A 12679-nucleotide genomic window follows, 5' to 3' on the forward strand; every position below is an offset into this window, starting at 1 on the left:
TAGACACCCGTTCTATGTTTAATATTAAAAAGTCTCTGCCGTAGATTGTGTAAACTCACAAACCAGAAATTTATTTTGAGAAAATATTCTATGCAATTTGAGAACTCAATATGAATTTACATAATTTGGGAACTATTCTATCCTCAGTGGGAGGTATCCTCTTAAGTTGAGATCTAGTATCTCTGTTGCCTTTTCGCAGGTTTTTTACAAAAAAATATGATACTTCATGTGGTTTATCTTAGTTATAAGAGAAAAGCTTCTATTTAGTGTGAAAATAGTTGTACAAAGTATAAAAATATCATTAATGGCGATCTAGTCTAAATTTTTTATAGGTAATTTATAGTTTTATTCAGGAAAATTAGTTAAAGATTGAAAGCAACTTCATTATAACGATGAATATTTAATATACATATGTTCGTTTCCTCTTTACGACTTTGTTTTCTTTAAAAAGTTTGAAAAAGATCCGAAATTAGAAACTGTCCTCTTGCAATAATTCGAACATATATTTGCATACGCGCCTCTTTGAAATACCTAGAGTCAAACAAGCAAGTCCTAACAGCACATACTACTGGTTCTACTAAACAAATTTGGAGGAAAAATTAGCGACTACTGTGCTAAGAGGTCGGTGAGGTAATTAAATTGTGCTGATTACGAATTTGTGTTCAAAAGTTTTCCAATACGTACAGCTATTTACGCCATTTTAGCAAATGGTGGGGGTTCGATCCCTACACCGCTTGGCTACAACACAAAAAATCCTACTTGTTAGAAAATTTTTACTACCATTTTCGTTTTTAGCAACCCAAAATTAGTAATCAATAGCCTCTAACATCCGAGTCGTGACTGTAGACTAGTGTTATTAGTATTAATCAGCCACACAACTTCATGCAATTCAAACTTTAGATAATATTAATGTTATTTTGTAAATATTTTTTCATAAATTGGTCTATAAGTTCGTAGAAATGTAACTGCTTGTACTGAAAAGTTGCCGAAATTCGCTTCAAAACTTTAACAAAGTACCTGCTACTAATCATCTGCCCAAGCATTCCCACAGTGAACCGGCTAGCTGACATCATCAATACTTCATGTTTTGTATACATAAAGTAATTTAATTTTATTACACGTGTGGGAAATGCCTCGACAAGTATACCCAAAAACATTTATGTGTTTGTGTGGTTTCCACGAAAAAGCTGAAATTCTAGTTTAATATTGATAAAATGTAAAGCAGTTGAGGATCCTGAGGATTAAAATTTACTACACAAACTTAAATTAATTTCGTACGATACACTGCGCTACCTCTAAACTAAATGATATTAATGAAAATAAGACACTAAAGTGTGTTCGCTTATGCAAAATGTCCTTTTGTGTCACATTGTAAGCACAGCAAGCAAAATATATATTGTTCGCTTATGCAATCTAAATATCCACTTCTGTGTTGGTTTATGAATGTAGTTTTTTCGAATTATTGTTCTCTATACAATTAGTTTCTAGAGCATAAATATGCTTGTAGTCTTTTTGTTATTTGTTGCCGTGCTCGCCACTGTGTTATCCACTTAAGTGAAGTACCACTAGGCGTATGATTAATTTATTATGTTTGCACCGCCGCCCTTAGCCAGTCAACGACAGCACAGACTTATATGTATATCTGCTATATATGTTTATGAGCATGTATTGCTGCTTTGTTAAAAAAGGCGAGGCTTATGTGTCACAGCCAAATAATTTGTCGACACATTTTTGCGTTGGAAAAACATGGCAGACAAAGTGGTGACATAAATATATATATATATACCCAGACAATACTACACTTTCCATATTTTTACATTACCATATATGCGCTTAACTTGGTCCCTTCATTTCTGTATTATTAGAGTCAGGAAAGGCACTAGTCTACGGCAAGAGTTTCATGGCTAAAAGTGAAACAATCGGAAAAGTGACACTTTTACAGTAAAAGTTTTACTCCAATTTATTAAAGTTAGTTCATAATGAGCGCATAGTTGCTAGTTTGCTAGGGTGTATTTTTTGAAATAGAATTAAATAAATGAAGTGCTAGAAGTAAATCCACTTTAAATTGAAAATGCAAACTTTACTACTTATAAATTATCAATTTTGATGTATGATACTAGTATATTTGCAATCCGAACTGAAAAGTCGAAATCTCCTGCCACAACACCCTGTAATATAGTAGTTTGCTGAATGTAAAAACACTCTCAGTAAATTATTTGGGCTTTTGGTTCAAAATAGTTCAAGAACTAGTTCGTTTTACTGCTGAGATTAGATGCTCAAGTCTATGTGGGTGTAGAGAACATATAGTGGCTTTAGTAAGCTGTCAACCCATATGAAAATTACTAATTGCGTTACAGTATAATTTTACGATTTGTATGTTCGATATGTACATATACTATTATTTTCTCTATAAATATTTTATTTTGAAATCGAGACTGGAAGTGTACTTGCGCTACAAATTAACTCACTTGAATGCACTTTAGTTTTAGGTTAACCATTACAGCTTTTTTTGGCTATTGTAAAAATTATATAAAGTTTCTCATAATGAATACTTAACAATTTTGTATAATATGATGCTAATTCGATGTGTTTTCTAACTTTTTTCGTACAACTATCCATGTGGACATGTTGCATATACTATATATTTATTTATTATTGTTGTTGTTTTGCTCACATAGTTATTCTCATTGCTTGTTAGCCGCACACAAATTATTCGCTTCATTTTCTTTTCATTCGTTCTCTTTATTTTCGCTTAACTTTCACTCCCATTCGCCGTGATTAATTATCCGGCGCTTATATATACAAATGTGCATCGCCACGCATACGCATACACGTTATACATGTGTGCGTACACTCGAGTGTAGTTTGCGTTGATTATGAATGCTAGACGATTTTTTCGCATCATACTCGAAACATCAAAACCAGGCCACAGTCTCGGTCGAATGGCTCAATAGCACTCATATACGGCTATACGCATATGTATGTATTATGCATGCATACACATATTTGCAAATAACATTGTGTATTTTGAAGTGCTTTCATTGTAGACTTGTGCTCTGTTCTGCCCCACAATGGACATGTGGCTTTTGATTAATAGTCCACTGTGCTATTATCTCGGTCTACAATGGCGATTTACTTGTCGCTTTAATGCTGAGCCTTGCTGTTAAGCGTACTTACCAGCCCAACAACTTTCATATGTATTAATTGTTCGGTGCGGTGTAATCTCTTCTCATGAATGTACAACTAATTGTTGTTATTATTCTTGCTTTGTTCGACCTCTTTGTAAGCAGCTTCACTGTTTTGCTTTTCTCATCATATTTCATCTTAATAAATGAAAGTTTGCCAAACTTCGGCAATTGTTCGTACACTTAGTAAGAATACAAATTTGATTGGCTTTCTTTAAGTACCTGTGAATTGTCTTCGCGTTGCCACGTATTTTCATTAAACACCGACTGTCACGCTTAATTGCAGCATACAAATGGCGCACATAAATAATAAAGTTTGATTTGCCTGATGCATCACTGGAGGAAAGGTAAATATAAGGAATGTGTGCTTATTGCTCCCGTGCGAAACCCTCAATAACTGACCTTTGCCACTGGTGAAATGAAAAAAATATGGAATGAAAAATGTTGAAAAATTTTGAGAGAAAAATGTTCTTTTGCGACCACGAAACTAAGGGCACAGCGAATGCAGGTAGTAATTTTCTTATTTTTTCGAAAATCGTCTTTGCTCATAAAGTAATAAAGTTCATCTAGAGTAAATAGTACATAAAATAAAGCAAGCCACGCATAAAATTACCTTTAAAGTTTTCGTTGTAAATTTTATTTTCATGTAGCACCTATTTTGCTCTTTACAATACTTTTATATGTATATAGTATTACATATATGAATGAATTTAATTCTAATAAAAGCAAATATTTTATATTTTTACTAGTTTCTCTCTAAATTTATTCGAAATTCCTATACGGATTAATATGGAAATTCCATTCACATAATTTGTTTTCCAGTTCTTTTGCTTTTAAAAATCTAAACGCTGGTTTTATTGCTTATTTCATAGATGCAAATGCAAAAATGAAATCACATATTTTTTCTATACCAGTATATTTATGTTTGTGCTCACTAGTAATTGTTCATATCCGGAGAAGTGCATGCATATTCAGGCAGCCACTCTTAAAATATTTGCATATTTGAATTTTCACTCAAAAGGTCTTCCTCCGGCTGAAAGCAACTGTTATGCAAAGCAATTTAAAGTAGTCTTCAACTATGTTATGGTACTGAGAAACTATATTCAGAAAACAGAACACTAAATTTGTATTTACTTGCTTACATGTGTTTTTGTATAAAGAAAACCCACTTGACAAGTATGATAATAATTTCAAATGTATGCGTGCACAAACCAACAACAAACTTTATGCTTAATACACTAATTGTTGGTAAGGTGTTTTATTTAAATAGAAAAAATGTTCTTAATGGAATTTAGAGTTATCATCATAGCCTAATATAGAGTCATCATCCTACCTTACTCAACAGCAACAGCACACATACCAGACGCTTGACAAAATAACAAAATTTAAATCAACCAATGCAATAGAAAATTATTGTCGAAAAGAAGAAATCAATCAGTCGAAATATATGTATGTTAATAAACATGTCAATAAGCTGAAATACAATAAACTCAACTTAGCAATTGAAAATTGAATCACCTGTGGCATACGCCTGAGTGGTTGTCTGGGAGGTTGTTCACAACAATGATGTATCGTGTTTCTAAATCCAGGTCATTTAGAAAATTATGAAACTATAAATATGTAGTTTTGTTAGTAGACAGAGATAGATAGAGATTATATACCGTTTATGCACAGAAAGCAATGCTTGCTGCGTGGGAGTACGTAGCGTATGAGTAACAGAGAGATTTCAGAGAAAATTAAATATTTTAATTAAAATTACATATAGCAACAACTAGAATTATCAATTTTGCTAATATTCTCAATTGTCATTATTTTTTAGTACTAGGTTGATCGATTTCCTTTTTAGGCAAATACTACAATATATACATATATGTACAAGTATTAATTTTGATTAAAAAATATTTTAGTAGGTATTTAACAAAAGTGGTTTAATGAATTCCAGAAACAACAAGAAACTAAAATTTATGTATGTATGCAAAATGCTGATCAGAGAACAGTGAAAATTCGCTGAATACTGTAAATTTGTAAATGATACACCAATATTTAAACCGATTATACATACTTCTTACAACCTGAACAAAGTTATGTTTGGCATGCTTTTGATATTTAGAAAGACATATGGGAGACCCTATTAAATAGTACCTAAATGATTAGCGTGCTGGGCTGAGTAGACTTAGCCATGTACGTCTGTCACCAGCAAACTAGTTCCTCAGTTCTCGAGATACCGATCTGAAATTTTATCCACGTTTTTTTCTCACTAAGAAGTTGCTCACTTGTCGAAATCACGTTATCGTATATCTGCCATCCAAACTGTCCCATCAAAATGAGACCCTTGTATGTGATTTTTTTTTATTTAATAAAATATCTTTCCGAAAGTTGACATGGATTATTTTTCAAGATAGCGGTACAATGTTCGAATGAATAGCTCACATCTGACTACTTTAGCATATATCTGCCAAAGTGACCCATCAAAATCAAGCGCTTTTATTTTCAAAATATCAGAAACTCGTAGCGTCTTTGCCGCTTTAAGCTAGGCTATGTTACTGTTGTCTTTTGAAGGAGTAAATAAAGCGCACATATTAATTGGAGTACACTCTATGTGGTATACAAATGTACAATATATGTATGTAAGCTATATACGCATAAATATTACTGAGCGTTAAATGCTCGAGCATGAGAAAGCATAAATATCTGGTTTTAGGTGTAATTAGCAATTGTCCACGCACAATTGCTGAATCGCCTCGCTGATTTCGCCACATGCATACATACATATGTACATATGTGGGTTATTAAGTGACTGGCAATTTTCTACTAAGTTTATGATCAACAAACAACTTCACTATTATCAACAGATAATAATGAAGTAAGTGATTACTTAAATACGCTGACTTTCCAGTCTTAAGAGGAAATATTTATTCAAGGAATGCATACACACATATACAAGCGTTCTTATAATATTTAATAACACTTTTTTAAGTTATTAATTATTTAAATATGTAAAGTTGTTACAACAAAGACTAAATATTTTTATATAACGTTATACGTTTTTGAGAATTTAAGTTTTAACTACAAAAATTTAAAATATTGAAGGCTATATTTGAAGAACGGAGCGTAATAATAATATTCATAGCATAAGTGCATATAAATCTGCCAAATCTGTCTTATGTGCGCAGACATTATCCCACAAAAAGCCGCTTGAAAATTTTTAAACCACTTTCAACCGACTAAATTATTACTGTGTGTAAAATATCTTATTTAGAAATTATATTTATACATACTACATTTTACATTTTATAGCTGTTGTAATATGTTGCATATTGGTACTTGGGAATAGCCAATTTAAATTTTATTCAAAGGCTTTCAACTCGGAGATAAAACGTAGGAAGTTCCAAACAATAAATTCAAAATGTTCTTTTCCGTAATTTTTTTGTCCTAAAATAACAATATACACTGCAGAACTTTCTGGTTATATTTTTCTGTCCTTTAAAAGTTTTTTTTCATTCTAATAAATTAAATAAAAAATCGGATTAAGTTGCTATAGTTCATTAATTGTTCCTTGTTTCGAAAATTTCAGAGGCAAGCGATAGCTCTTAAGCACAGCTCATATGGAGCTTTAACTGCTAACGGCAGAAGAATGGAACACAATTTGTATGACCTCAATTAACCCTTCCCTGTAAGGCATTTTTTCTATACCTTTTAAGTAATCCCCCACACCAAACATTTGCAAGTTATTAATCCGACATCAGATTTTATGAAAATTAATATGACCGGACCTGATAGGAGACATACTATTAGTTTACATAACACGCACCATATCATCCCCGGTACACAACAAAGTCTCGATAACACGTTTAAGTTAATTTGAATGACTTGGTAAAACGGTTTTTATTCTCAAAAGAAGATTTTTGAATATATCTAGTTCCAATTTTTTAATTTTCATATTTTTATATTTATATTTATATTATATTTAATAAAGGGCCAAAATCGATACTTTTTGTTCAAACTTGTTTTAACCGTCGCCAATTTGTCAAATTTCGGAAAAAAGCTTCCACAGCGCGATAGCGACTTTTCTTCAGATTAATAAGCTTTTTGAAATTTTTGTTTTAGATCAAAGGTGCGGCCGCAATAGTAGACATCGTACAAGACCTTTTGTTTACGTGTCATTTTAACAATTTATTTGACTATTATACACTTAATAAATAAACCAAAAAAAACCAATAATTTTTTATTTGTCATGAATGTATTTATTTATAATAAAAAACACGGACCGTTTAGTTAACTTTAATATTAAGAAAAAAAAAATCGCGAAAATCAGTAATTTTTTGGAGGATCATACCGAGGCGATCCATTAAATAAAATTTTAGCTTAAACAAGAATTTCAGCGGGTATTTCTCAGGCGTAGTAGATTGGGTTCTCATACCACTTCTTCTGTTTTTTTTGTTTTGCCTCAAAAGGGCATGTACAAATTTTCAGATTCATTTCTCAAAAAATCAGAGAAAAATCAAATCAGCTCTTCATGCTGATTATTTAAAAAAGTATATATATTTTTAAGGGGTCAGTAGGGTAATCTTTTTCAAATTTTTTTTTTTGCATTTTCTGTTCCCTTATACCCTTAGAATTAATGTAGAAACCTACTATACCGTTGGAAAGTTTCGAAAAAGGCCCAAAAATAATAATACCGCTCGACGTTTTTTCAAGGTTTATGTCCATCTTTGTATGCGTTTTCAGTACCTCAAACTTTAAACGCGTTTTTCTCAAAACACACTTTTTTAAACAGGCGGACATGATTCCGGTTGAACTTCTCAACCGATTTGCTTAAGTTTTTAATAAAAAGCCTGGCCATCGTCCCCACGTTTCATAATTTTTTATAATTCATTGACAATGTTATGTCAAAATTTATGTTAAAAAACATGTGAAAAAAAGAAAAGAATGTTAATGACTTTTTTGTTTATCAACATTTTTCATGATTCTAGTAGGGACAATAACCATTCACGTACTTTTTATGAATAAATTGGATTTTTGTGTTTCAGATGAGCCAAACAAGAGAAATCGTGTCCGCCAGTGAAAAAACGCATCTCATTCACCCAGCCATTGCTCCGGCAGATGTCATCAAAAAATTCCGATTTGTTTATACACTTCACGATATACCTCATGATATGTGAAAAAAGTTGTATTGTAGAATAAAAATTTCTGTGAAAAAAATTTAAGAAAAACAGGCCAGATTATCCTACTGACCCCTTGAGGCTGCCGGCGCTTCCTCCATGGTGTTACAAACTTCATGGCAAACACAATACGCCATGTTCAGGAAGTCGATGGATTAAAACCGAATACCTTTCTCCGGTATTTCTTATTGGTGGCTATCTTTTATTGAATGTAAATTTCTAGATATTATATCTGAAGGTGCGATTATATTTAAAAATATACAAAGTGTCTTGACATGTCTTTACCTGTTTAATTTTCAAATGGCTGTCTACTTCAGCATTTCAATATAATACTGCACTTTTATTTAAAATGTATTTCAATTTCGTTTCCAATTATGGCCAGCAAGGCATTTTGTCTGCGGCCACTACACTTATTTCTCCAGAACTCGCTTGTTGCCAATTTGCTTTATTTCCTTTCCACTTGTATTAAATTTAATGAAATTACGCGTCACTTATTCTCGCCACGTTTTCAGCGCCAACATTAGCAGGTGCCAGAGGTTTATGTCCTCGCACTTAAAACTGCAGCTGGGCAAAGGGCGTTTGTGTCAGCTTTAATTTGCTGAGCTTTTGCGTTTTACAACTTTTTTTCTTCAAATTTTATATTTTTGATTTGCTTGCTTTTCATACCAACATCACTTTCATTCCACTTTCTACACATTTTCACATTTTCTCACTTTGGTATGTATGTATATACGGTTTCTGACTTTTTTGTTTTGCCTCACCTTTTTGTTGTGGAAGCGCGCTGAGTATGCAGTGCACGTAACTTATGGCAGCAAACATCTGTCAATGCCAATGCCAAATATCGGAAAAAGGTACATAACTGCGACAATTTTCACAATAAACCTCGTTAAGTTGAGTTTTCCGGTAGATTTTTACTATTTTTGAGACTGTTGTGCCTTTCACTAGCACATGTTACAAGGGCAGCAGACTTTGCATTACTTATTGCTGCACACGCACAAATAGGTCCATTACGTTCCGTATTGGGTTAAGTTGAGTGTTGTAATTCCCGGATGAATTTGTTACGGCGCTGCGAAAGAACGTGTTCATGCACTTTAACTACTAAGTGACACAGATAACGCTGTTAGCTAGAAGGCAGGAAACATTGATTATACGCACACAAACACTATAAACATATATACATATAAGTATGTATGTAAAGACCAATAGTAACTAAGTGTACGACAGCGCCACCGGCAAACCGACCGAACTACGCTTAAACCGACACAAACAACTTCTGCGACGTAAACTTAGCCTTTCAGACAGTTGCCAGTTTACGTGTGACAAAGCAAGGACGACATAGTGGCGCCTTCTACTGGCCAAAACGGAAGCACGCAAGTACACACGTTCACGCTTTAATTGCAGAGCTCTTACTACCTTGGGCACAACATCTCTTACATCTCAACACTGAACTCTTACAGCTGCTTCGGCCTCTCGTAGCAACAGCAGCACACAAACTCATACAAGCTTAATTGATTTCTATGTTACTGTAGCTGACCAAAATGCACGCAACTGCTGAGCACTCATACGCACTGTAGGTCTGCATGGAGAACAATTGCCGGTGCTATGCCTGCATTTGAGTTCCATAGAATTGCACAAATGCCACACATTTAAATTGCTGACAGCATGAAGTTTTAGCAACTACTGTTACTATATAGTTGTTGATGCAATGCAAACTGTCAAAGTGAATGGTGAATTATATATGTTATAGACAACAACAATTCGGTAGTTCACAACCGACAAAAGCAATTAACGCCGCACAGCTTCACTGCTCGCTTCAACGCTGTGCACCCACTCAACACATTTGCGAACTGCTGGACATTTCACGTAATCTTAGCGCAGCTTAATTTGCCTTAAAACTACTTGGATTCGGCTTTTACTTAGATTTAAGCACTTTTAGTTTAATGGAGATCAAACACTTTTGACAACTTATTTGAAGCTTGTCATATTTTTTTATGCGCACAACACAAACTACACTTTAAATTGCAAATCGCATTTAGATTTATTTGCGATAAACCGTTATTTCGCTTAAAATCACAAGAAATTACTATGCGCCGTCGTTGCGCTACGCGTACCGCCGTCGGTATGTGTACATCCATACCAAACAACACAAATATCGAACATCAACTGACGGCAGTCCATTGAAATTGCCGAGAGTTCGGAATGTTGAACTCGTATTTGCAACTGCTGTGCACGAGTCGTGTTTGCACCAACTTTTAGCAGCGACGCAATTTTCCTGCCGCGAAATGCGGTGAGCCTGTTGGGGACGACGCATGCGTTGCAACATTTTACCCTCCAATTTAGGGTTATTTCTCTTGTATGATTTTAATGCAAGGACTTTTTATATCCCCTTATTATGAGGAGTAAGCTGTGTAATAAAAGGAGAGGTATATAAAGGTTATTATAACGAAAACCATAGAGGGGAAATGGAAAGTTATTTATTTATTAATTTTTTTGTTATTATTATAGAGTGGCGAAAAAATTGAAGACTTCACTTTTAGAGCCTCACAAAACGAAGCGTATTTTAAATACTAATGATTATTTTGACGTGAAATTTAGCACAGATGTCACTAATAGTGCTACCAACTTACAGAAAAAAAATTGACCGATTCGAAATACACGCGAAGTATACATTAAAAATTCACCTTTCAATTAGATCACAGTGTTACTTGCGTGTAAAACATAACTGATAAGTGCCTTCATAAATCTATCTCTGTACCACTTTAAGCCAAAATTGAACGTTGGCAAATTTTACCTGCTTTAATGGACGCTCAAATGTGATATTTTCAACACTTCATAAATGATCGCATAAATGAAAAGATATTTTGCAACAAAAAACGAATGCATGACCGAATTTGGTTTGTGTAAAGTTAGCTCGCAGACACCCCTAACTAACCGATAGAAAACAGACACTTTTTTATACCCTGAACAGGTTCGTAACACCCAGAAGAAATCGTTGGAGACCCTATAAAGTATATATATAAATGATCACTATGTCGAGCTGAGTCGATTTAGCGATGTCCGTCTGTCCGTCTGTCTGTATACATACGAACTAGTCCCTCAGTTTTTAAGATATCATTTTGAAATTTTGCAAGCGTCATTTTCTCTTCAAGAAGCTGCTCATTTGTCGGAACGGCCGATATCGAACCACTATAACATATAGCTGCCATACAAACTGAACGATCGGAATCAAGTTCTGGTATGGACAACTTTCACATTTGACAATATACATTCACGAAATTTGGTATATATTATTTTCTAAGGCAACAATGAAATCTCCGAAGAAATTGATCAGATCGGTTAACTATAGCAAATAGCTTCCATACAAACTGAACCCATAGTTACTAACAGAAATCCAATTGTGAAGGGTATTTAGCTTGTTTTCTAATCATCCTCCTTATCGCCCATGTATCTAAAATCCCCTAAAGTGTATCAGCAGTTCTGATTGAACTTAGCAACTTGGCATTTGAGGCATTAATTTTTCGAAAAATATCAAATTCATATCGAATTCCCTACTGCGCTAGACTACTCTTTGTTGTGGCCAAACGACGCTTTATTTGATGGAAACGAATTTTTGGTTGTGAAATTGGACCAATAAGAACAACTACAAAAAGTTTTCTGTGATTTCAAGTTTTAAATCATCACTGATAATAAATGAAGTTATGCATGCAGACAAAGTTTTATATATCATAAATCAATAAACCATAAATTTATAAATTTTATAAATGGACGGTATTTATATGCACAGCTGTGTCCTGATTTATATTCCAGGAACAACGTTTGCGAATCGTACAAATTTATTACCAAAGTAATTGCTCGCGCTCTGCGTACAATATTCAGTCGAGATAATCGACCATCAGACACCCATCCGCCATCGCGTGCAAGAACTACATAGATCTGTGCTCGTCCACTTTATGGCAGATTGTCCGGTTAGCGTGCTTACATAATTCAAATCGTAGAAGAATTAAAGCCAAACGACTATCAAACGCGTCACAAGTTAGGTGAATGGGCCCAAAACGGGGTGGCCAGCAAGCGTGATGAATTGGGACGTTAATAAGCGAAAGTGTCGCATTTAGAATGATGGTAACTCACAAGCAATTGTTGTGACGCCGCTACATCCTCAACAATTAAATTTTTAGTCTGCTAAATGACTTTTTCATGAAACAATCAATTTATTGAAATTTTTGGTGAGCACATTCTCTAGCGTCGTTAGCCTGTGTATGGCCTTCAAAAATTTGAGATTTAACATTAGTGGACAATTTTTAGAATATTTGGCGTAAACCCTTGTCTTTGTAA

At 33.9% G+C, this 12679-nt stretch overlaps 1 protein-coding gene across 1 annotated transcript in view; it reads right to left on the minus strand.

The window, feature by feature from the left end:
* Positions 1-10502, minus strand: part of LOC126766139 (neuroligin-4, Y-linked) — a 129850-nt gene extending 119348 nt beyond the window's left edge. Inside the window, exon 1 of the mRNA XM_050484007.1 lies at positions 8633-10502. The gene's annotated coding sequence lies outside the window, so the exon portion shown is untranslated. The remainder of the gene's footprint in view (positions 1-8632) is intronic.
* Positions 10503-12679: the final 2177 nt, after the last annotated feature.

Source organism: Bactrocera neohumeralis, chromosome 2 (genome assembly GCF_024586455.1).
Source record: "Bactrocera neohumeralis isolate Rockhampton chromosome 2, APGP_CSIRO_Bneo_wtdbg2-racon-allhic-juicebox.fasta_v2, whole genome shotgun sequence".
In the NCBI taxonomy this organism is placed as follows: domain Eukaryota; kingdom Metazoa; phylum Arthropoda; class Insecta; order Diptera; family Tephritidae; genus Bactrocera; species Bactrocera neohumeralis.